Source organism: Pleurodeles waltl, chromosome 7 (genome assembly GCF_031143425.1).
Source record: "Pleurodeles waltl isolate 20211129_DDA chromosome 7, aPleWal1.hap1.20221129, whole genome shotgun sequence".
In the NCBI taxonomy this organism is placed as follows: Eukaryota; Metazoa; Chordata; class Amphibia; order Caudata; family Salamandridae; genus Pleurodeles; species Pleurodeles waltl.
This window is the reverse complement of record NC_090446.1, coordinates 987,362,771-987,389,061: the sequence shown is the minus strand read 5'-3', so window position 1 is coordinate 987,389,061 and position 26,291 is coordinate 987,362,771.

Sequence of the window (26,291 nt, the reverse complement as noted above, 5' to 3'; positions counted from 1 at the left end):
TCCTGCTATGTTCTTGGGGTCTGTACCAATATATTTCGTGGCCTACAAAGTCTGATATGGTCATATCTGAATGTCTATGTTTCTGACATCTTCACAGCCTATGTGCTGAACAATGTAATAAAACCTCTTGTGAAACAAGACACTTGTATGTATGTGTTAGTGTGTAATGGTTGTAATCCTGAGTTGGACACATTGCACAGGGAACATGTACCTGCTTGCACAATTAGCATGCATCTTCATCAAATGGTTCACATAGTCTTACATATCTACATAGCTAAATGTGACTTTTAAGACAGCAGACAATGAGTTTGTGCCTGGTGAATTTATTACAATGCTAATACAGAAACATAATGTGGGACAAAAAAACCCAAAAATGCACAGTGAAAGGGTAAGTCATGGTGAATGAAATCATTGGAGTAGATGCCACACCATTGGAAATCTACAGTCCAGAGTACTCCTCCCATTGGAACTGGAATGTGGTTCAGGATCAGTCCACAGAGTGTATGTACGACAAACAAAGGAAAACATTAAGGTTGAGAGTTTTTGTTGGCAGTGGTGGTTGTCTTGCCATCTGCACCTCCTGGATTATTGCATGGATGCTCCCACTTGCGAGGGGGAGAATCAGCTGCTGCAGAGGCAGAGGTGGCCAAGGTTGGTTGTATGTCTGGCAGGACCCCCCTTACTGCGGGTGCTGCAGATGTACTTGAGCTTGAGCTATTTGGCCCACAGTAAGGGGGTGGATGGTGGATGAAAAGCACTGCTCAGGATGTCTCTTAGCACCTGTGTTAGGGTGCCTCTGTTTAAATTGTGGTCCTCTATTTTTAAGATCATGTCGCTCTGCAGCTGCTTCATTTCCCACAGTTCAGTTAAAAACTGGCCCATCACACCTTAGGACTCCTGATAGACCACTGAGATGTGGCTGATGGTATCCTGGTCAACAGTAGCCCAAGTGGCCTTACTCTGCTGGCCCACAGCATCCCTCCCACACACCCTACCCCCACAAGTCTTTGCCCTTGGCACAGGGTACCCTCTCCAACTGGGTCGTGGACCCTCAGTGTCAGGGTTGTTGGGTTGCACCTCAGGATCCAGGACTGGGGTGCAAAAGATAGTTGAAACTGTGCTAGGTACAAAGGTTGGGGCGCATTGTTGCCTGTGATGTTGATGCAACAGGGCTGGAAGATGTCATTGTAGGCACAGTGAAACTCACTGTTGCCGTCTGACCAGGTTGTCCAGATGTGCCAGGGCTGTCCTCCATGTCCACAAGTCCAGGAGTATTGTCATCACTGAGTCTTCATTCGGGGGTGGAGTGTGACTCTGGTTGGTGGATGAGGTCTGCCCAGAGGCTATGCTAGCTCGACCTGTTGAATAGGAGGGTACATTGCTGTTTGTTAAAGTGTGACATCTACCTTCAAAGGCTTTGTGTTACAGAAATTAGAGACATGGGACATTCTTAATTGGTAGGTCAGCCTATTGTGCCATGTTACGATGGTTCAGGAATTATTTGACATGATATGTGTGAAGCCTGCCTAAACTATTAGACTCAAACAGCTTAGTAAAAGTGCTGATCAGTTGCACTTTGGATGTGGGAATGAAAATGACATCTTATCAACAGTGAATTCAACACATTCGAGATGCAACATGTGCATTTGCCCATTTGGAGGCCTAGTTGAGTGTGACACAGGCAAACCCACACCTTTGCTGTATCTGTATCTGCAGTCATCATGTGTGCAGTGCTGTGTTTGCTGCTGCTACCAATCTGCTGATGCAGCTTACGGCCTTAGGAATACTTGGTGTACACACTTGATAAGGTGTCATTCCTGTCCTCAATGGATTCATTGAGGGATACCAGGTCAAAATTGAGCTAGTTAGACAGACACATCTCAGAGTTGAGCATGATCTATATATTACACACTACCAGGTGAGTAAACTTCATTTGAGACTTAACAAACAGGTGTCTTTGGGCAAGTGAACACTGGGCTGGTATTTGGAGTTAGAGAAACAGGCCCTATTGTGCTTTGCAGTCAGGCCACTCCCTCTACTTCCTAACACTTGACAAATGGTATCCTCCCAGGCGAGTAAACTTAATTTGAGAGTTAACAAACAGGTGCATTTGGGCACGTAAACAGTGGGCTGGTGGTTGGAGATACAGAAAAAGGGTGACATTTACTATTTCCACTCAAAAACTAAATCAACTTGGGGAACGTGTTGGAAACTAAAAGGGTGGGATTTGGTATACCTACTCCAGCCTTTCCCTATTAGGGAAGGCGCTGGACAGTAAAAGGGTGACATTTACTATTCCCACTCCAAACTAAATCAACTTGGGAAAGGTGATGAACACTAAATGGGTGGCATTTGCTATTCCCATTCCAATCTAAACCAACTTGAGGGAGGTGTTGGAAGCTAAAAGCATGACATTTACTATTCCCACTGTGGCCTAACCATATTGGCGAAGGTGTTGGACAGGAAAGGGATGTCATTTACTATTCCCACTCCGGCCTAACCATAGTAGGAAAGGTGTTGGACACTAAGGGGGTCATTAAGAGTGTGGTGATCTGGACCTCCGCCAATGCGGTGGTCCCACTGCCACATTAAAACCCTGGTGGTCAGACCGCCTGGGAACTGCCAGCGCTGCCAGGATCTTGGATCCCAGTGGTCTGGAGTTGAAGGAGATCCTAATCCGCCTTGGCAGTGCTGCAAGCAGTGCTACCCTGGTGATTACAACCTTATTCTCTGCCAGCCTTTTCATGGCTGTAACACCACCATGAAAAGGCTGGAGGAGAACAGGTGCAGGGGCGCCCTGCCCAGCACCATCCCAATGTCTGCTTTGCAGAAAGTGATCATTGCGAGGGTGCTGGTGCACCCTGTGGGCTACAACATTGCTGCAGGCTCGATTCTGAGGCGGTGACAATGCTGTTGACTATTTGCCGCAAGGCTGGTGGGTGGAAACCAAGGTTTCTGCCCGCCAGCAGAGTGGGAAATTCCTAATGCGGCTGGCAGGGTGTTAGCCTGTGTGGTGGGAACCTCCCTGTTGGAAGCTCGGTGGACGGACAAACTCATAATGACCCTCTAAATGGGTGAAATTTACTATTCACACTCCAACCTATACTAACTTGCGGTAGATGTTGGGCACTAAAGGGGTGGTACTTACTATTGCCACTCTAGTCTAAAACAACTTGAGGAAGCTAAAAAAGAGTAAAGACTACATTTTTTTAAACCTGTTCAAAATAAACGTTTTACTTATATTACATTTTTTTAAATGCACAATACACATTTAATAGTACAAATTATCAAACTTTATAAAACTTTTGTACTTTAAAAATAATAATATTATAAGACCCTATTTATAACTAATTGTATTCATATAAACATTTAAAATAAAAAAAATACATTTTATTTAATAACACATTTCTCAAAGTTGTAATTAATATTATTTAAAATTAAATAATTTAAAAAAATTGAATTACAACTGCTACATATTAGCAAATTTTATAAATAAATTGTATAACAAAATCTTGAATTTTTCATTAGGTGACATTTAATTATTTTTGTTGATATTTCTTTTAAATAATTTAAACAATTCTAAGTATTTTATTTGAAATTAGCATATTTTTAACTTCAACATCTAAATAAATCAAATTATAATGCTTTGTAAAAGTTATAAAAACATTTCAAAATGTTTTAAATATTCAAATTTGTGTTATAATAACATTAAAATATATCTTATTTCACATACAATATAAAAGTACAAATGCAATATAATAAAATACATTTTACAATTAAAAAACAATTTGCAATACCTAAAATTATTACCTTAAATTCAAAAATTGAAATATACATGTTTAAGAAATCTCTCCACCCTCATCCCCTATCAACCCAACATCCTGCTACTAAAAAAATCAATAATTAAAAAAAACTATTAAATTAAATTGAATAATTGAACATAAATGTTTAAGAAATTTCTCCACCCTTATCCCCCAATAACCCAACATCCCAGCACTAAACAAAATTCAATAATTAATAAAAATACATTAAAACAATTAAAAATGTAAATGTAAATGATTCAATAAATAAACAGATTAAAATAAATTAGAAACACATATATTAAATAATACAATACATTACATACTTTTTAACAATAAAAAACAATATTATACCCAACAATATTTACTACATCGATATTTTTACATTGATATTATAAACAACACTAAAAATAATATTTTTTACTTCGATATTCCTTACCAGTATTTGTGAAGTCCTGATATTCTTGACACAATATTTCTGCAGCATATTTTTTAGCTGATTTTTTCACCCAATCACCATAACTTACAACTAGAAAACAGATTCAAAGATTCAAGAGGGAACCTATTAGGAACAAACAGCTTTGAGGAAAGGTAACTTGCTTACAGGATAAGCTTTCATTGCTCCATATGACGCACACTTTGAGTCATCAGTGTGACAGGATTCAAACCAAAGGGAACGTTGCAGCCAACTTAGTTGCAAAGGCTACAGAACAGATTGTCAAGATAGCAGTCTTTACTAGATAGCACTCATGGGTTTACTATACCTGAAGTGGGAGACAGGAAAATTCCTAATGAGCTGTCAAGAATAAATTGAATCTAAGCAGCCTATAAGGAGTTGGCATCTGCCCATGTTGGGATAAATGCAACCGTAGCAATGCTGCATCACGCTACCAGTGGCCATGATTAAAGGAATAGACCAGAGATTGTTAAACAATGTGATGTTTGTCAACAGATCAAGGTTTCTACTGTTAGAAGATCCCCACAAACTTCCCTCTCACAGTTTCCAGTATAGCGTTTAGCGGTAATATATTTGGACCATGTCAGTCCAATAAATTCTGTTAACCAATATAAGTACATATTGGCTGCAATTGGTTCATGTTCTTGATTCTTATGGGTGTTGCCTCATTGAAATGCAGCTGCTTGAGCACTAGTAAAGGATTTACAATGTTTGAATGCAATCAGAGCAGTCTATACCTTTCATTCAGACAATGCTCCTACGTCCGCTTCCAAGGTTTACAGGGATGCTATATCTGCACCAGGAGTATGTCTGTAATACAGTAACCCAAGCAGACTGTAACTGATTAATCAAGTGCGCTAAATAATTAAACAAGCATTGACTGCTGAGTGCTTAGTTCAGGTCATAGTTGAAACCATCACTTATACAACGTTTAGAGAGCATTAAAAAACATCCCTAGGTTAGTATTGAGAGGGCGCATACTAAGGGCCTGATTACAAATTTGGTGGTTCAGGGACTGCCATGGTGACAGCGGCGGTCTGACCACCAATGTGTAGGCAGTCTGACCACTGTATTACAGTGCTAGTGGTTTGCTGAACTAGAGACTGCTGGAATCCCGCCTACAACACCAGCCATCCGCCAACCACCTTGACAGAGGCTTGAAAAAGCAACTGTCACAGGGCGGTATAGACAAGGGTACAGCTTTCCACATGACAATGTGCTTTTCCACCGAGCTGACTGGGGTCGGAGATACTGCCTGCTTCAAAATGGCGGAATCAAAGGAAATGGGGTGCTAGCCCCCCATTTTCTTCTTTTCCCTTCAATCTCCAACATGGGCCAGGACCCTCTCATTCAAGGCCCCCTTCACTGCACCAACTTCATCTCTGAAAAAAAATACAGGTAAGTGCAATTTACACATTTCTACATTTGACTAGACTGGGCATATATGGGACATTCTCCAGCAATGGAATGGTACATGCACAAAGTATTTTTACACATGTGTTATACATATGTTTACCTTTTGGTCAAAGTGTACACACCTGCATTAACACAAATGTAAAAATATAACTTGCATCGCTGGCCGCGTCCCCCGTCGGTCCACTGCCGTCATGTACACTGAAGCTGGCGCTCCGACCATCAAATTTGTATTTGGGCCCTAAGTACTTTTCGGATTGCCCGTGTATATACCTGGCCTAGATAATCAAGGAAGTTGGTGAGCAAAAATTAGTTTGACCTGGACCATCATTTAAGTGTCTTACACAGCATTCAGGAGATCAAAGACAAGCTGTCCAGTGTGAAGCATTCTGAAACCGCAACTGTTGAAGGGAAAAGATTTACAGCTACTGATGGATGGGTGCCTAAAGCAGGGGATCTAGTTCAAGAGAAGATCCACGATAAGCAAGCTTTTGATCTATCCTACAGACCAAGCATTTCAGTTCTTGGGGTAGAAGGCAAACAAACTGTAATTCTGCCTACTTTGTCTGGTTCAAAAAAACAGGTGTCCATTGACCATGTTAAGAAGCACTGTGTGGCCGATTCTATACAGTAGACGCTCTTCGACATCAAGAAGGATTTAAAATTGCATCTCTAAGCCTCTACCTACTCTGAATGAAATACTCCTTAATGAAAGCAGTTGCATCACCAGCTTGAGTACCCAGCCAGGGATATTTGAGTGTACTGTATTTCCAGCTTTACACCGAGCAATAGATTCCATGCATGAATCAGATGCTGCCATCATTGTATTTGCAACAGTTCCAAGCACCATTGTGGTCCTTTGTCTGGATTGCTACAGGAGTGTTTTTCTCATCATGTGGCTACAACTCTGAATATTGTTTTGCTGCAAGTGAATGACATTATGGGACTCATTGTGAGGCTGATGGTCATATGAGCCTACCGCCAAACTTGCAGGAATGAGGCGGCCATCAACCTGGCTGCCTCACCCGTCGTATTATGATGTTCACACTGGGCTGACCAGCGGGAACACTGTATTACAACGTTCCCGCCGGTCAGCCTGACAGGAACAGTGCTACGGTATTGGCCTCGGCTCCCATAAGGGAACTGAGGCCAATATCGTAGTACTACAGCAAAGCAGACAGTGTGCATTCTGCGGGTGCTGGGCAGGGGGGACACCTGCACTGCCCATTACATGGTCATGGGCACTGCAGTGCCCCCCGTGGCCTCTGCACTGTGTTTCTGCCATTCTTTTCATGGTGAGGTCCCTGCCACGAAAAGACTGGTGGAAACTGGACTTGTGATCAGTGTGGAGTTGCTGAACTCAGCACTGCCGTAGCTGACCACAACTCCAACCACCATCAGCCCATCGGTAATCATGTTTCTGGTGGGTACGGCAGTCCCCTCGTGGTCTGACCACCAGGGTCATAATGTGGCGGTCAGACCGTCTATTGTGTGGCAGTCCAACCACCACCATGAAATGTCATAATGAAGCCCTCTGTGTCTGGAAGAACATTACTACAATCTGTAGCTCGAGAACTTTAACAGATTCTCTCATCCCACTGAGCTATACGAGATCTTTATGCTGCAAACATTCCATTCTATCCTAAACCCGAAGGCCTAGCTTTGGAAATGGCTCCTTACTAGATTATGAAATCCACTCACATTTTACAATTGCCATATGTGTTAAATGTGGCAATGAATGATGTGATTATTTCTGGTTCCATGCCAGACGAGTGGGACACTGAGGGCCTCATTATAAGTTTGGCTGGGTCTCCCCTTGCCCTATTACAATGTTTCCATTGGGTAACTGGCGGAAACCTCTGTATTTGGCCACAACATGGTTGACATGGTCGAGGGCAGTGCAGGGGCCACCCTGTGGCTCCCAGACTGCCTTCCACCAGCCTTTTCATGGCAGGGACCCCACCATGAAAAGGCTGGCAGAAAGGGAGTTGTAATCAGCACGGCAGTGCTGAACTCAGCACCGCTGTAACTGACCATGACTTCGACCACTGCCACCCTGTCAGGATCCATGATCCCACTGGTGGTCCGCTGGTATTCAGGTTATAAGCTGGCATGACATGGTCGTGGGAAGAGCAGGCCCCCCCGTACCCTCAGCACTGGCTTTCGGCCAGCCTTTCCATGGTAGTGCAACTGCCATAGAAAGAGTGGCGGAAATCAAAGTTATGGTCAGGACAGCAGTGCCGCCATGAGCACTGCTGTGGCAGACCCTGACTTTGGCCAACGCCAGCCTGTCTGGATTAATGATCCTTGCAGTGGCGGCAGTCTCCTGGCGGTTTGACCCCCAGGATCATAATCTGGCAGTCAGACCACCCCGCCAGGAGTGTGGGTGTCAAATCGCCACTGCAAGTTTGCCGTCCTTGGACGATTATACTTGTAAGCAGGCCCTTAATCACCACTAATGAATTGATTTATTTAAAGTAATTTATTCATAATTTTGCAATGCAGTGATGTGAGCAATGGAAAGAAAATATTGATGAGTATAGTATTTGAGCAAACAATTATTGACAAAATCAAGGTAGGGAATCCCTATTAAAAGTATGTATCATACCAAAGAAATACCTTTTTTGAATGAACTATCCAGCAGACTACCTGTCCAGTATTTGGAACTATGAAAGACGTTAAAAAGCACTCTCTCCCAAATATTAATTTTACACTTCACCAATTGGCGATCACAAATGAACGTCTCTAACATAAATTATATGATTCAGAATGGAACCTATAATTCATCCTAATTCCCTTCTGAAGGTTTAGCTCTGTGACCCTATAATTCCAAAACATGAATAGATTGTTTCCATTACAGTATTCTGGTCCGAAAGTCAATCGCCATGATCCACCATACAGCATACCACATGTAGGGGGTCATTACAGGTTTAGCGGTCTCAGGTTCGCCATGATGGCAGTCGTACCGCCAACAGGGTGACGGAGAAGTCCGCCAAATTATGATCATGGCGGTAATCCCAACAGAATACAGCCTAACCACCGCCGGCATCGCCAGTGCAGTCAGGTCTCCTTGGTCAAAGGTAGCCACCTGCAGGCCGGCAGAGTCCATGTTTCCGTTGGACATATTGCGAGGCTGTACACTGCCACGGTTTCTGCAGGTAGTTGCACCATCACCGAAACCCTGGCAGAAAACAACTGTATAAAACGAGACACTCACCTTCAGGAAGCCATACCCCCCCGGTGCCGACATGGAACCAGAACTACACGTCGATCAACGACTTCGGAACCAGCATTGACGACAACATCAGCAATCTTGAGTACACAACTTACCTGTGACTTTTGTAAATTGTCAAAGTACCTATGCACACAACATACCAATCGGGAATGGGTGGTGAGGGCAACACACACATGTAACCTCACACTGACATGCACACTCACACACAGCCACATACCCACACACGCAAGCATTATACTCACACTACAGCCAACACACACTCTGGCTGAAATACACACCAACCCCCAGATACACAGCACCAGCACAGACACACACATCAACACACAACACCACCAAATGACACAACTACACCACAACTGCAACACCACCAAAGTTTCATCAAGCACCCACAATACACACCACCACTTGACAAATCATACATTCAATACAACGTATCAACACCAGAGAACAAACACACACAATCACACATTCAAACAACGAGATATGCACCAGACCCCTGCAAACACACATGACAATGAATCTCACATACCAATCTCCACTCATACTCACACACACCGTACAACCACACAAAGGCACGCACAACTGCAAATAACACATGTCAACACAAACACCGTACAATAACAACAGAACATTATAGTCACACTACGGCCAACACACACACATGGCTGAAATACACACCAACCCCCAGATACACAGCACCAGCACAGACACACACATCAACACACAACACCACCAAACTACACCATAACTGCAACACCACCAAAGTTTCGTCAAGCACCCACAATACACACCACCACTTGACAAATCATACATACAATACAACGTATCAACACCAGAGAACAAACACACACAATCACACATCCAAACAACGAGATATGCACCAGATCCCTGCAAACACACATGACAATGAATCTGACATACCAATCTCCACTCATACTCACACACACCGTACAACCACACAAAGGCACGCACCACTACAAATAACACATGTCGACACAAACACCGCACAATACCAACACAACAACATGTTCCCAACATACACATGCCCATCACACAATACACAACCATCAATGGGGAACAAATGCACTGCACACAACCACACTTGCTGCCCAGACGCAACTGGTAGTACAACCACCACTCATAAAACGTACTCACACACAAACAAAATCAGCCAAGACCAAAACTGCCCTAAGAAAATAATAGCAGGACAAAGATGTAACATTTAAATGAACAACAGTTTGGGTGTTATATATAAATAGTAAAAAAGATATATATAAATCATAATATACAAAGATAAAGGCCATAGGCCAGTCCAAATCTTACACATGCAAGTTGCACATATGGCACTTGTATCTGCCCCTAACTTGACACCCGACTGACATGCAACCTCCACAGGTAGGGGTATCAAAGGGACAGCAAGCACCTCAGAGATTGACGGCAGAGGGGAAGGTTTGGGCTTAGGGTTGGGAGGGGGATCTTTGGGCTTGGGTTTGGGAGCGGGGCTTAGGTCAAGGCTTAGGGGAGGGCTGGGAACCCTTGAGAGGGGCAGACTTCTTGGTGGGGACGAAGGGCATGGGTATTTGCAGGAGGGGCAGGGGAGGTGGTGGAGGTGGAAGGGCAGGACTTGGGCAGGGACACAGAGCATTTTGGGGTCAAACAGGGTGGGAGAGGAGTAGGGAAAAGGTTTAACTCTGAGAGGAAAGCTTTCTTAGGCACAGAGGGATGGTCATGGCAAAAGAGTTTGTGTGTGGAGGGAGATGAGGAGGTAGTGGTTGTCTGAGGTGTTTTGGTGGATGTCTTGGGTGCATGTGTGTGTGAGGTATGCTTGTGTGTGCTGGGTGTCTGTTGGGTGGGTGAGTGTGGACATTCATGTGTCTTGGGAGGAGGGATGGTGGAGGTGCTGGGAGATGCTGTGGTGGATGGGTGAGTGTCTGTTGCGGTGGTGACTGCAGGCGTGGCGGATATGCTGCATGTAGGCATGTCTGTGGTTGTGGTGTCTGCAGATGTGGTGACTGGGGTAGATGTCTGAGGTCCTGCTATTGTGCTGATTGTGGGTAGGATAGGTGGTGTGGCTGTATCGGTAAATGTTAGTGTGGGGACTTCAGGTGTGTCAGGTGTTGTGTATGTGATGCTGGGGTGATGGGGGTGTCAGGGCAGGTAGTGACTGTTGATGAGTCTGCAGGTGTATGTTGCTTGTGTGCATGCCTTTGGTGGGCCTTGTGGTGCTTGTGTTTGTCAGCACTATACTTGGATGTTGAGGTGGATGCATGCCTGTCTGTTTGTATGCTGTGGCTGGGTCGGGGAAGAGGGGTTTGGGATTGGGAAGAGGAAGGTGGAAGGGGGGTTGGTAAACAAAGGGTGAATGGCTGCTGTCAGTCTGGAGGCCATAGCCTGAAATGATCTCTGTAGGCCAGTCCTTGCACTGTGAATGCCCTCCAGGAATAAATTACTTTGCTGTATCTGAGTTGCCAGTCCCTGGATGGCATTCATGATGGTTTTCTGACCCACAGAGATCGACTTCAGGAGGTCAATAGCCACCTCAATGAGGAGCACAGAGCTGACAGGGGCAAAGGTGCCTGCGACAAAGGAGACGCCCATCCTCCTGGGTGAGCGGACATGGACAACTGGGTGGGGAGCTAAACGGAGGGCAGTGGTAGAAAGGGGGTAGCAGACAAAGATGATGCTGAGGGGGTCCCAGATGGGTCCACCACCACCAGGGAGTGTCCAGCGGAGGAGGATTCCGAAGATGATGTGCTGGATTCAGTCTCCCCATGGCACTCCCCTAGCAATCCAGGACACTGGGTCCCTCGCTATTGGTGGTATCAGCACTCCGGGTCTCGTGGCCGGCAGCATCCCCACTCACCTGTGCCCTGTCTCCTTTGCCTGCCGAGGCTGATGCACAAAACAGAAAGAGAGGGAGGGAGAGATAGAGACGGAGATATCTTAGAGGAATAGCTGCAGTCGCTATTCATAGATACTCCATATGGCATCATAAATGCATGTACAGCTACAGTGGCCTACCTAGTACACATTAGACATCCACTTACAATCACACAGAGAGCATATTTATAACACCTAAACAAAGGAAAGCCTACTAATTCCTAATAGGGCACATAACATGCCAACTGACATGCAGATACAGAGCCAGGACATGACAACATGAGTACACCAACATCACTCACAGCATTCCTGACATGTGATTTCCAGTAGCTAAGTCCAGACAACACACATATCCCACTGAAAAGGCATGTACACATGATGTACACATGGACCTACATGACTGCCATTGCACTGACAACATATCCCACAACAACACCTGTACAAGAAATATTAGTACAGCCAAACCATGACATCTTGAAATATGAGGTGGGCCAATATCAATTCCTGTCCAAACTGGACACATCAGCTAGGCTAAAGGTAACAATGATTGTCCCACTCAACAAGATCTGCCCCCAAGTAACCATTGTGACATGATGTAGGCAGCTAAAGCCATATGTTGCCCTATTATTGGTAGGGCATTGCCACATGTTGCATGGACATTGCACATTGTCAAAGGGTAAGACAGCCTAACCTCTTACCTCTAAAACATAGCCATTGGATAAAAGCGATTTGGCCACATTTCATTGGCATGGAAATGCATGGTAAGGTCAAATTGACATAATCAAACACCCATAGTTGGATATCCTTCTGTTACAATCTTCACATACCATATAGTATGAATATGGAGGGACAATGGGGACACCTCCACAAACGCATATGAACAGTCCAATACTGGCATATCTATTGCCTGAATGAGATGCCAGCCTCACATTGAGTCAACACCTGTACCAGGACAAAAGGTAACTAGGCCGTGTACCAAATATGTCAGGCACTATGTAGCTAATACAGCAGATCTTTATAGATGGGAGTAGTCTGACACCTTAGCCCTATTCAGAATAATAGACCAGGGAACACTAAATGGATAGGATGAAACAGCAGTTTACATACATATATATGGCTGGGTAGAGTCAGACATGTGGCACTGTCAATTGTGCATTTCCACATGCAGTCAAAGATATTCCTTGGAACAGGTGATCTAAACGTGATCTAAACGTACACATGCAACCCCTAAGGCCAGATCTCTATCTTTTAGTCAGACTACATGGGTACTATGCATTCCCAGTAGTCAACATACATGTAGCACGTACTACAGTGTCACAGCTACTAAAGTGTGACAGCAAACCCCTAACTACCAGCATAAAGTACATGGAGTCAGTCAGTACTTACCCCCTTGTGGCTGCTGTGCTGCCCTCAAATGCCCAAACACCTCAGGTTAGGCCACTGCCAAAATGCGGGCCATTAGGGGTTCAGAGTCTGTAGGGTACCCCTCCCTCATTGAGAGGACTTCTGGGCTCAGGCCCTCCCACCGCTTTCTGCAATGGATGCTACGCCGGCTGTGGACCCCAGAGTCTGCACTTGCTTGGCGATGGCACGCCAAATCCCCTTCTTCTGATGGGAGTTCACCTGCATGGATGACACAGACAAAATGAGAAAGTCATATACACATGTGCCATACCAATCAGAGTGGTCAGTACACATCAGTCACAGCACGTAGGCACACATACCCATCATCTCTGCACACACATCTACACATTATGCCACCTTAATGCATTAGCACCCTCACAAGTTCACAAGCCCAATGCAACGTCACACAGAACACCTATCACATATAGCTAGGACATTGGACTCACCTGCTCCTCTGGTACCCCATATATCTGTCCATACAGGGTAGGATACAGGGCTAGGACCTCCTCCATTTGTCTCTCAAGCTCTTCCAGGGTGAAGGCAGGGGCCCTATCACCTGAAGGACATTGCATGATGGCTCCTAGAGGCAGTACACAGCACCTCACATCATGGAGGTCTTGCTGGCAACAGTGTCTGGAGTGAAGTGAGCAATAGTGCAGAAGACAGCGGTCACAGCTGCCATGTACATGACCGTCACTGCAGTGGACATCGCCATTGGCCCTAGCCCGCCAAAAGCAATAACATTTACAAATGACAAGTTACACTGCGGTTGCGTCTGCCTACCACCATGATGACTTCTGCCAGTGGACTTAGGCCACTTTTACCCGTCCAGTACAGTAGGTCAGGCATCTGCCATTTTGGCACATTTCATAGTTTGAAGTGTTTACTAATCTGCGTCATTCACTTACTCCCCTAAAATGTTGCATATCTATATGTAGTGCCATCATGTTTGTGTAACATATTGTGCAAATGTGAAGTAAAAGCTGTGTTGAGTGAGTAGATATGGTGATAACTATGTACAGCTACTCAGAGTATCATAGTCCACGGGAAGATATTGATAGAATCCAAAACATATGTGTGATTAGAGCAGAACAGCCAAGTGTTACACACATATACTTTAACATTGGATTCATATGTACAATCCCATTGTCATAGTTGCCAATGTGCACCAAAGAGGGTGAAATCACTGCATATCTATGGGTTGTACATCCTCTACAGATGTTAGGTGTCAGGTAATAAACAAAGTGTACATGATGTGTGCATACTGCATAATTCATAGTATTTTCACTTCTCTCAACATAGTTATCCTGCCAATAGGAGAATGAGACAATCACCAGTGCACCATTCACTAGTAGACCTGGACGCCATGGAGGAAAGGCATGTCATCCAGACATATCGTCTTAATCGACAAACCATTGTAGAACTTTGTACTCCGTTAGCGACAGATCTGATGACTGCAAATCACAATCCCTATGACATCCCTCCCATCATTCAAGTCTTGTCAGTGCTACACTTCCTGGCCACAGGCTTCTTTCAGAATACAGTGGCTTTAACAGCAGGGATGTCTCAGCCCATGTTCAGTTTGGTTTTGAAGGATGTACTGTGTGCATTGTTGAGACACTTGGACAGCTACATCAGGTTTCCTCACTTAGCGGATTTGGCCTATGTAAAGTCAGATTTTTATGAGATAGGACACATTCCTCATGTTGTAGGAGCCATTGATGGCACCCATGCAGCCTTAGTCTCCCAGTGCCAATGAACAGGTGTATAGGAACAGCAAGAACTACCACTCAATCAACATTCAGGTGGTGTACCTGGCAGACCAGTACATCTCACAAGTCACAGCGAAGGATCCAGGATCCGTGCATGATTCCTACATCAGTCGGAGCAGCAATGTCCCACAGCTAATGGTACGACGCCAAACAGAGAGGGCTTGGCTGGTGGGCAAGTTTCCATTGTTGTGTGTGTTTGTGAGTTATGTCTCCTGTCGTCACAATATAGCCAGTCCAACATACATTTTTGAGTTGTTCAACCATTGTGTTCACAGGTATACAAGCCGTTCTTGGCTGTCGACACCAGTGAGGTACCCAACTACACCGGTGGTCCTCCATTACAATGAGAGCCATGAGAGGACAAGGCTGAAATTGAGTGAACATTTGGGCTCCTGAAGGCAAGATTCAGGTGCCTGGACCTATCTGGAAGAGCCCTCCTCCACTCGTCCCACAAGGCATGCCAGATTATCATTGCCTGCTGCGTGCTCCACAATCTATCCCTGAGACTTCAGATACCATTGATAGAAGATGAGGGGGAGGCAGCTGGACCAGTGGCTGGAAATGCTGATATGGCAAGTGATGAAGAACCAGAGGAAGAAGGAGCAGGTGACTCTAGGGCAGATCTCATCAATCAGTATGTAAAGTGGACCTTTTGTTGTGATGAATGTGTACAACTCGAAGTAGATGGCTTCCATTATACCTCCTTTCTTGCTTCATCAATGGGGGGTGTCATGAGCCCCAATGCCTACTTGTGAGTTCTGGATGCGACTGATAGATTGAAATGTGTACAGGACAGATTGTTCTGCTTTTTATGTACTGTTACAGCAGATGCTAACATACACTTCTGATAAAGACTTCTCAGATTTGAGGTATGTTTTGTGCAATCTCCTATCCCCTTTCCTTCCACACACTGATTTAGCTATATCCAGTTTGTCTCTGCAACCTAGTCTTGTAATATTAGTGTTAGTAGCCAATGATAATTGCTGAAAGACATGAGAGGTGTACCTGACAGATACCTGGTAAAATGAGTTTGGTTTCAGTGGGGTGGGATGCTGATAGTTTCTCCTTCATACAAAGTGGGGTGGTAAATGCTAAGTCCTTTTACTTGGGATGAGGAAGGTGTGAAATGATGTATAACGTATCAGGTGAAGTTTGTGGCACATATAAGAAGTTTGGATCAAGGCCTCTCGCTTCACAATGGGTGGAGTACTTTGTGATGGCCATGGGCCTAGCTGTGTTTGTGTTCTAACTTTGCTGTCCAAGGTGCATGGAACTGTATACCTACATAGGTGAGTGACAATCCTACAGGTATGGTGCCTATGTTACTGTATGTATTAAGTACTGGGTTCCTCTGTCATGTTCGTCGTGTGTTCCATCAGATATGTGAATTTGTAGCTATGGTATGGGTATGTGAGGAGCCTCTACCTGGTGACATAGAGTACTTATATGTGTTGCCCCTTCTTTGTTGGTAGTATACCATGAGCCTGACTTCTATAACCTGTATATGTGCATTGTATGACACCATGGCTTACATCCTGATGGTACTCTCTGTCATTCTCTATTTGCAGATTGGAATACTGACTATACCATTGTGTTGACCTGGATTTCAACCTCTCTGACATCTGGCCTGTGACATTTCTGTTATGATATGTGTCAATTTGAGGGAGCCTCCCTCTGATAACCATTACACTGGCTGTTCAATACAGGAGACCACAGTTGGCAAGCATGACTTTTGTACAGCTTTTATAAAGGACACATAACCAGTAGCTGTGTTTAATTGTGATTTATTGTACATATCAAAATACTATCAGTGACAATTGAAGTGCATAAATGAAAATAAAAGTGATGATTGAAATCATGGTTGATGTATTCATCAGGGTAGCTGCTACACCAGTTGGTTACACAAGTTCACTTTCCTTGCACCATGGGGAAATGGAGTTAGGTTTCTGAAAAGTCACCAGGGTGTATCTGTGGCACACAAGGGTGACAAATCAGGAGAGGTGCACTTCCTGGCAGTGGGTTTGGTGTTGCAATCTGCTCCAGCTAGATGTCTGGGTGGACGTTCACGTTTGCGGGGGATTCTTCAGCTACAAGGGGAGGGGTATCTGAGGCATGAGGTTCCCCTGGCAGGACCTCCACTCCACTAGCTGACCGCAAAAGTAGAAGGGGCAGATGTAACATTGCTAGTGGAAGGGGCCTGATGGTGTGTGGAGAAACCAATCAGGGTGGTATTGATGTCCCCCAGCACACCTGCAATGGTAGCTATGTGTGCATTTTGTGCCTGCCACTGCTGCGTGACTTCCTGGTGGTGTTCCCTCTGCAACCTGTGATTTTCCCCCAACATGGTGATGATTTGGCCTATCCTGTCTTGGTAACTTTGGTAAGCTCTCAAGACTTGGTTGATGGATTCCTGGTCACTCGTGTCCCTTTGAGGCCCCATCCTCTGGCCCAAACCATCACTCCCACACACCCTAACCCCACATGCCTGTGCCCCTGGCACAGTGTGCCCACTCACAGTGGTTAGAGATCATCATTGTCAGGGGTGTCGATGTTAGACTCAGGTCCCTGTATTATGGGGCACACAATAGTTTGAACAGTCCTTGGGACACAGGTTTCGGAATGGTTGTCTGTGATGTGGATGCAATCATGTTGGGAGGACTTGATGTGTTCAGGGTGAGGCTGAGAGTCATTGACTGACCAGGTGTCCCAGATGGGCCAGGTTATTTGTCAGTGTCCAGACATCCAAGTGTGTTGTCCTCACTAGGGCATTCATCTTGAGGGGGGCTGACAGTCTCAGGTATTTTATCCATGGTGGCAATGGTAAGGTTAGCTGTGGAGGGTTTGAGACACAGAGGTCAGGTTAGAATGTGTGTTTGGTTGCTTTTTTGTGAGATGCAGACATTGGCTTGACATGATTTCTTGAAATGGCATTGACAGATGCTGCACAGCATACCTTAGTTGTACATACAACTCTGTGACTTGTTTTCCTTACTCCATGTTGAGAGCTGTCATATTAATTGGGTACAGGTTTTTGTGCAGATGCAATCTGATTATGTCCGATAAATGACTTGACTGTGTTCAGCTCTGTTACCTAGTGATTAGTCAGTCTTGCTAGATGTCACACATTAAAGCTGCACAATGCACCATGGTGTCCTAGTGGGAACACAGTATGTGAGTATGCAGGGGAAATTGTCCTGTAACTAGATGGTGTGCGTGTGCATTGACTCTGCCATCTTACTTTCCAACCAAGGTCTGTTGATTTCTGGTTTTGGATATTTGATCTTTGGCCATTGGGAATGGTCAGTCAGCTGTAGCTATGTTTTGCTTTGGTTGCTATTGTGTGTGTGCCATTGCATTGATGCCATTGCCATGTACTGGTCCTCACTAGAACTATCTGAATGGTGAAGCTAGTAAATTAGTTAAACATGCAAGACAAGTGAGTGATGTGCACAATCCTGATATTCACAATGATGGGTTAGTGGATCCTGGGAGTCATAGTGATCTGATCAGTCTGTAGTTATTGTAGCATTTCCAAGGGCTGTGAGGGCAGTTGGGCTGAGTGGAGAGGTGTCATGGCAAAGAGGGGCTTTAGGTGATTAGGTGAGAGGTGTAGTGGCTACAATAGTTAAATAGGGTGGATTTGGGTGGTGGAGAAGCATGCAGGACTAGTCAATTGTGTGACATAATTTTGCGGGTACTTACCAAACTCCAGACCCCCAGGTATTCCCGTCAGGCCCTCAGGATGCAGTATGTCCAAGACCTTTTCCTCCCATGATGTGAACTGTGGCGGAGGAGGTAGGGGCCCACCGCTTGTCTTCAGCATGTCTATCTGGTACCTGGATGCCATGAAACGGACCTTCCCCCATAGGTCGTTCCACCTCTTCCAATGCTGTCCCTTGTGTGTGGAAGACTGCCTACAGAAATGATCCTGTCGACTGTCCTTTGCCAAAAGTCAATTTCCCTGGCAATAGATGTTTGTTGGACCTGTGCTCCAAACAGGTATGGTCCTACCCTGACAATTTCATTCACCATGACCCTCAACTCATCATCAGTGAAACATGGGTGTTTTTGTGGGGCATGGTAGTGAATGTGTAGACAGTGTGTGGGGGTGTTGTGAGTGTAAGAGTTTGGTGTTAGGTAATTGGCGAGGTGTGGGTGCTGCAGTGAGTTAAAGATGGTTGTTGCAGATTGTGTGTGCTAGTGATGTGTGTATTATGTTAGTTGTGCTGATATGGGGAGTGTGCTAAGTGAGATGAGTATGTGTGCCTATAGTGTATAAATGCTGTATCTATATTATTGGCTTCTCGGAGTATCTGAATGGTGTTCTGCTTATAAAGGATTGTGAGTTATGTAGGCGTGTGTTATATAGTGCAATGAGTAGGTGTGTCGGGTGTGTAGATGTGTTTCAGGTGTGGGGTATTCAAACTATCCAATGTGGTGTGGTGTTTTGACTGATGTGAGTTCGGAGTGCCGTGGTTCGCACCACCAATGGTTTTGCGCCATGGAAGAACCGCTGTGGTGATTTGTTGCTCGTAATCTGGTGAATGTATTTTTGTAAGGCTGGTGGTGCTGGTGGTGGGACCCCCTCTTTTCTGTCCTCCAATGTCTAGGCAATTTCTGATTTTGGCAGTCTTCATTGTTTGAGTCATAATACAACAGATGGATTGCCACCAACATGGCTGTCTTTTGGCAGCCGCCACCACAGCAGTCTCGCCAAAAGACCTCCAAACTCATAATGAGGCCCATAGTATGAGTAAGCTGTGTCAACGTTGCTTAGCACATTTCAGTTTCGTGGTGTGAAGGAACATTTGTTCCTAATTCAAGACAACATGGATTTTTCTGATTTCGTCAGGCACCACGCTGCACTAGAAAAAGATTATAAATACTGACAGGGATATATGCTATTTATAATGATTGGAACTAATACTCAGAGAGATAAGCTGCAGAAAGAATCTGACAGATCAGATCAGCAAGCAGTTTTACAAATTATTGACGGTGGCATGCATACACTTTCCAAAAGAGTGCATTCTTTATCAATCAATCAAGGCATTTATAGAGTGCGCTACTCACCCGTGGGGGTCTCAAGGCGCTAGGGGGAAGGGGATTTTTACTGCAGCTCAAAGAGCCAGGTCTTTAGGCGTCTCCTGAATGCGAGGTGGTCCTGGGTGGTTCTCAGGTGAACGGGGAGGGAGTTCCATGTCTTGGCTGCCAGGTAGGAGAAGGATTTGGCTCCAGCGGTAGTTCTGCGGATGCGAGGGACGGTGGCGAGAGCGAGGCTGGCAGAGCGGAGCTGGTGGGTGGGCGTGTAGAATGAGAGGCATCTGTTGAGGTATTCGGGGCCCTTATTGTGGAGATGATCCAGTTTAGGGCCTGACCTTGGATTCCAGTGGAGTGGAGGCGGGTTATTAGGGTGCGATGGCATACGGTGTCGAATGCAGCCGAGAGGTCCAGTAGGATGAGGGCGGTGGTTTCTCCGTTGTCCATCAGGGTTCTGATGTCGTCGGTGACTGCGATGAAGGCGGTATCCGTGCTGTGGTTGGTGCGAAAACCCAATTGGGAGGGGTCAAGCAGGTTGTTGTCTTCAAGGAAGTTGGTCAGTTGCTTGTTGACGGCCTTCTCGATGACCTTGGCTGGGAAGGGAGATGGGGCGGAAGTTCTTCAGGTCATTGGGGTCAGCCGTGGGTTTTTTCAGGAGAGCGTTGACTTCCGTGTGTTTCCAGATCTCGGGGAAGGTGGCAGATGCAAACGAGCTGTTGATGATGCTTTGGAGATAAGGGGCGATGATGGCGTCGGCTTTGTTGAAGATGTGATGGGGGCATGGGTCTAATGGGGAGCCGGAGTGGATAGTTTTCATGGTAGTTTTGGTCTCTTCGGTGCTGACATGGGTCCAGGCGTTGAGGGTAGTGGCTGGAGCTGTTGGTTCAGTGGTGGGTGGCGGGGTTTTGGGTCTGAAGCTGTCGTGTAGGTCGGTGATCTTTCGATGGAAGAAAGTGGCGAGGGAGTTGCAGAGTTCTTGTGAGGGCGTATTGGTATTTGAGCTTGCGTTGGGGTTGGAGAGCTCTCTGACAATGTTGAAGAGTTCCTTGTTGTTGTGGGTGTTGTTGTCAAGTCTCTCTTTGAAGGATGCCCTTTTGGTGGAGCGAATCAGCTGGTGGTGTTCGCGGGTGGCGGGCTTGAGGGCTGACATGTTTTCTGCGGTGTGTTCTTTGCGCCAGGTTTTTTCAAGGGAGCGGCAGGATTTCTTGGATTCCTTGAGGGCTTCAGTGAACCACAAGGGTTTCCTGATGTTGGTCTCTCTTGGGTGGTTCCTGAGAGGGGCGAGGTCGTCGGCACAGTTGGTGATCCACTGAGTGAGGCTGAGGGCTGCGGTGTTGGCGTCGGTGATGATGGCTAGTTGGTTGTGGTTAAGAGTTGCGAGTAGCTGTTCTGTGGAGACTTTGTTCCAGGGTCTGCGGGGGTTTGTTGTGTGCGGAGGTGGTGGGTCTCACGTTTGAAGGCGAAGTGGACGCATCTGTGGTCGGTCCAGAGTAGTTCAGAGGAGTGGCTGAAGGATAGGTGGTTGCTGGCAGAGAAGATGGGGTCGAGCGTGTGGCCAGCGGAGTGGGTGGGGGTGTTCAACAGTTGCTTGAGTCCGATGTTGGCGAAGTTTTCGAGCAGGGTGGCGGTGTTGGTGTTGTTGTTCTTCTTCAGGTGGAAGTTTAGGTCCCCGAGGAGGATGTAGTCTGGTGAGGCTAGGGTGTGCGGGGTGATGATGTTGGTGATAGATTAGCTGAAAAGGGCACGTGGGCCAGGGGGCCTGTAGACAAGAGTACCTCTGAGGGTGGTCCTGGGGTTGGTGTGGATCTGGAAGTGCATGTGTTCGGCGGCGAGGGGGGTGTCTTCGGTGGAGATCGTGATGTTGGTGGAGTTTTTGTAGATGATGGCGATTCCTCCCCCGATTTGGTTGGTGTGGTCTTTCCTGGCGATCTTGTAGCCTTCGGGGATGGCAATGGCGATGTCGGGAGCTGAGGAGGCGTTCATCCAGGTTTCTGTGACGAAGGCAACGTCAGGAGTTGTGGTGTCCAGGAGGTCCCATAGCTCGATGGCGTGCCTGTGGATGGAGCGTGTGTTGAGGAGGATGCACTTGAGGTGGTTGGTGGTTCGCGGGCTGGTGGAGGGATTGCCGGCTCGGTGGAAGGTGTACTTGCAGGCTTGACAGGCGAAGGGTCAATGAGTGCGTTTGGGGCTGGCCTGGTAGCAGTTGGCGGTTTGCCTGGGGTTGAGAGCGTGGAGGGAGGTGGCGTCGTATCTGAGATGGGGGTTTGGGTGTGGTGGGGGCCAGGGGTTCTGGTGCTGGGCGCAGTCCAGGCACGGACGGGCGCAGACGGGCTTGCCTTTGGCACGCCTTCGGCGCACCAGTGGCGCGGACGCGCAGCGGCCACCATTAAAGGGAAGGGGGAGGGGTCAGCTGGGGGGCGGGAGGCGGTAGGGAGGGTGGCGAATGGGCGCAGGGTGGGTGGGGCGGCATGGGGGCAGTGGCGGGAAAACGGGGGAGGCGGGAGAGCGGGAGGGCACCTAGAGGGAAAAACAGCTAAAGAAAGGAAATTAAGAAGAGAGGCAAGAGGGGCGGAAAAAGATTGAGATGGAGCAAGTCAGCAGGAGAGAGAAGAGAGATAAGAGGGAGAAACAAAATGGAAGAGGGAATCACAAGGGGAAATCCAGGTGAAGAAGGAGTCAGGAGAGAGAGATGCAGCGAGATGGAAGGAAGAGTCACGAGGGGAAATCCAGGTGAAGAAGGAGTCAGGAGAGAGAGAGCTGCGAGATGGAAGGAAGAGTCACGAGGGGAAATCCAGGTGAAGAAGGAGTCAGGAGAGAGAGAGAGCAGCGGGATGGAAGGAAGAGTCACGAGGGGAAATCCAGGTGAAGAAGGAGTCAGGAGAGAAAGGCAACAGGATGAGAAGGGCAGCTAAAAGGAGAGCAGCGACAGGAGAGAGAACGGCAGAGTGGAAGCAGGCGCAGACAGGACCTACAACAGGTGGCAGGGCAGGTGGAGCTGCAGCGGCGGGGGAGCGACCTACCCAAGGGTATCATGTCGTCATCATCATCAGATCTTCTTATAGGAGGCATAGGTCGTTTACAGCATGGTCAGGCTCAGTTAAGAGCTATATTACAATTAAATAAATTAGGCTTTACAACCTTTTCAGTTAGGTGGTGTGTCCTTGCAACCTCTGAATATAACAGCCATTTTTGAGCCCTGTAATTTAACATTGACACAGAAATCAGTGCCTAAAAAATCCAAATACATCTTTTTAGCACTGAGCAAATGGAAGATACACCATTTTTAGTCAGTGAAAATCTACCTGTTGCATTGCTGATACAAGAAGTTATTTCCCTGTCCATCACGACTTTTCATTTCCATGATTGTCAAATTCTGATAATTATAGATTTTGCTGCCCAGAGGTATGCAGAATCTCTAGCTGGAGGTTAGCTGCTCCATGCTCTCATAGCACATAGAATTAGTTTTAGATGTTAGGTAGCCAAAATTACATTTCAATCATGTTTGAAATGTTCATACTATTCCCGTTTTTAGTGAAATGCATTTGTGCTGTTCTAATAATATTTTGTGTGATTATTATTGTGTTAAGCAACAGGATAGTACTGTTGAAATAAACACTTTTAAGCATAAAGGGGGTAATTATGAGTTTGACGGATGGGATAACCAGTCCGTCAAACTCCTGACAGGGTGGCTGCTGCTGTAGTGGCGATCACCCCACCGGACTTATTAAGAGTTTCCTGCTAGGCTGATGGACGAGCAGGGAACAGTCAGCAGCATTGTCTCCTGCTCGAAATCATGCCGGCAGCAGTGCTGTCACCTGCAGGGTGCACCAGCACCCTCACAATGTTCACTGTCTACGCAGCAGACGAGGGAGCTGAGCAGGGGGACCCATGCACTGCCCATACCAAGTGCATGGCAGTGCAGAGGCCTCCCTGTGGCCCCCTGCACCTGTTCTCCTCCAGCCTTTTCATGGATGTCCCTGAACAGTTGAGTCCGAATGTTTTCAGGAGTCAAGTTGGGGCTTGGACGATGCCCTGTGGCAATGTGGGCCTTTAGTACTTTGGACTGGCCATTGGCCCAATCTGTTCATTGATGTGTATATAGTTATTTACTTATTCATTATGGTGGCTGTTGGCAGCAAATTACAGTGGTTGTACCACAGGTATGTGTCCTTGCATTATTTGCTCCTGGGTCCTGTAACTGTCGATGTACTGTGCAGCTGATTATGTGTGTGTGTACGGTGTGTTTTGTGCGTGTGTGTGACACTCTCCTTTTCCTCCCTCCCTCCCTTGTGAGCTAGGTGGCTACACTCACCTGCGTTGTCTACGTCAGCGCTAGTTAAGACCATGTTTCCATAGAAAAAGTATTCTTTGACTTGCCTATATCTTTGGCATCATTTGACGAATCTTCACACAATTTTCCCAAAAACGTGTGCCATTAATTCTTGTTGTGCACAGGAAGTTTGCCAAGTGGGAGCTAAGAAAAAGGGGCTCAAAAAGCATTGCATTTCCTAAGCTAATTCCCAAAGCACCTGTCAACTCGTCTACAGCCCGACCCACTGGACGGAATTACACCAAATAGGGCAGAAAGCTACTTGTTGGTACGCAGATTGTGCTTTTTGTTATTTGGTGTAAATCCGTTCAGTGGTTTAGGAGATATTAAAGGGCAAATACATTTGTATATCTCTGGCAGCTAATATTTAGCAAAATTTGTGAATTTCTGAAAATATGCATGCAAAAAGAAGCATAGCAATTGGCTGACCACAACCTGACTAGAAAATTGTGACAGCAATTTTATTTCACGGATACAGTCCCTGGGGGTGAAAATTCTAATTGAAAGTGGCATGAGGGGTCAGGGTAAAGATATCCTGACCCTAGGGGTGTGATGTAGGTGTGTTTTAGGGGCAAATTATAGGTTTAATATAATTTTGCGTCACAGCATGCAATATTTGTGAAAATGCACAAATTGTTGCAAATTTATGTGAATTATTTGCAAAATATTTTTGATTATGGAAACATTTGAAAGAAAAACTACAGACTCATTCACTTATACATGCACTCAGAGGTTCAGGCGCCCACCCACACACACACTTAGACACTCATGCACTCACTCGGACCCACTTATAGACTTACACACCCACTTTCAGACCCACTCAGACACTGTGAGTAGACTCTGAGCCACAGAACCCTAGAGCCCCAGAAGTTGAAGCAGCAGAAGCAGCAGGCCAGAGCCAGACTGCCAGGGGGATCGCAGCTTGGAGCTCAGGACTGGGTGTCAGGCTCAAGACAGGAGCTCTGATGGTGCTTGATGGAGCCTTAAGGCCAGCCCTCCTCATCACAATCGCCGGCGCTGTGCCAACTTAGATCCCGCAGTGCAGCACGGCTCTGGTGCAGCTCCAGCCCCAGGCTTCTCCCTCAATACAAGCAGCCTCACCCCAGCCTCACTCCCTTGCACTGAACCACCCCATTGCTGGGTACTCAGTCCGGCACCTCAGCTCATCTCCCTCTTCCCCCCTCACAATGCCTCATAGTGCCTCCGGCACACACCCAAACCGTCTGAGCCACCTGAGTCGCTCAGTGGCACCGGGAGTCAGTGGGGTCTAGTGGGGAAGGGCTGATCCTGCCCTGCTCCGCCTGACTCCCCTGCAGATCTCCAGTAAGCCTCCCGACCATAGAAGCTACTATAGGAGCCACTAGCCATTAGCAAGGCACAAGGCAGGAAGGCTGAGTCTCAATCTGCAGCTACATTGTTGCTACATTGCTGCATTGTTGGCCAATCTGTCTGTGGAGTAATGAGCCCAGGCGGCTTCTCTGGGCTCTTGGGCCCTCCCCTCCCCTACACAGGATCAGCTTATTTCATCCCGCTGGCATCTTCCAGCATCCTCCACACCAGGTCCTTACCTTATGCCCCAGTACAGAGTCTCTATCTTGCAAACTGGGGCAGTGTCGTTAGTCAGATCTTGACTTTGCGACATATGGAACATCCACCCAAACTTGGGAACCTTTCTGTCTCTACTGACCCCTCTCCGGAATGCCTCTGAACTCTGCACTACAATGCCAAGTGAAAAGGAACCTTACAGCAAACCTTTCAGTCAGGCGTCAGCAGCAGGCAAGTGTGGTGACTGTAGGCAGTTACTGCAAGGGGTGTGCCCTGGGCCATAACAGAAGTGGCCCAGCTAAGCTGGTTGCAGCTTGCAGTGGCGTGGTGAGCCTCACTTGCCTTGACCTCATGCCAGGCTGCAGCAGGAGGCAAGTGCAGTGACTGTAGGCAGTCACTGCGAAGGGTGTGCCCTGAG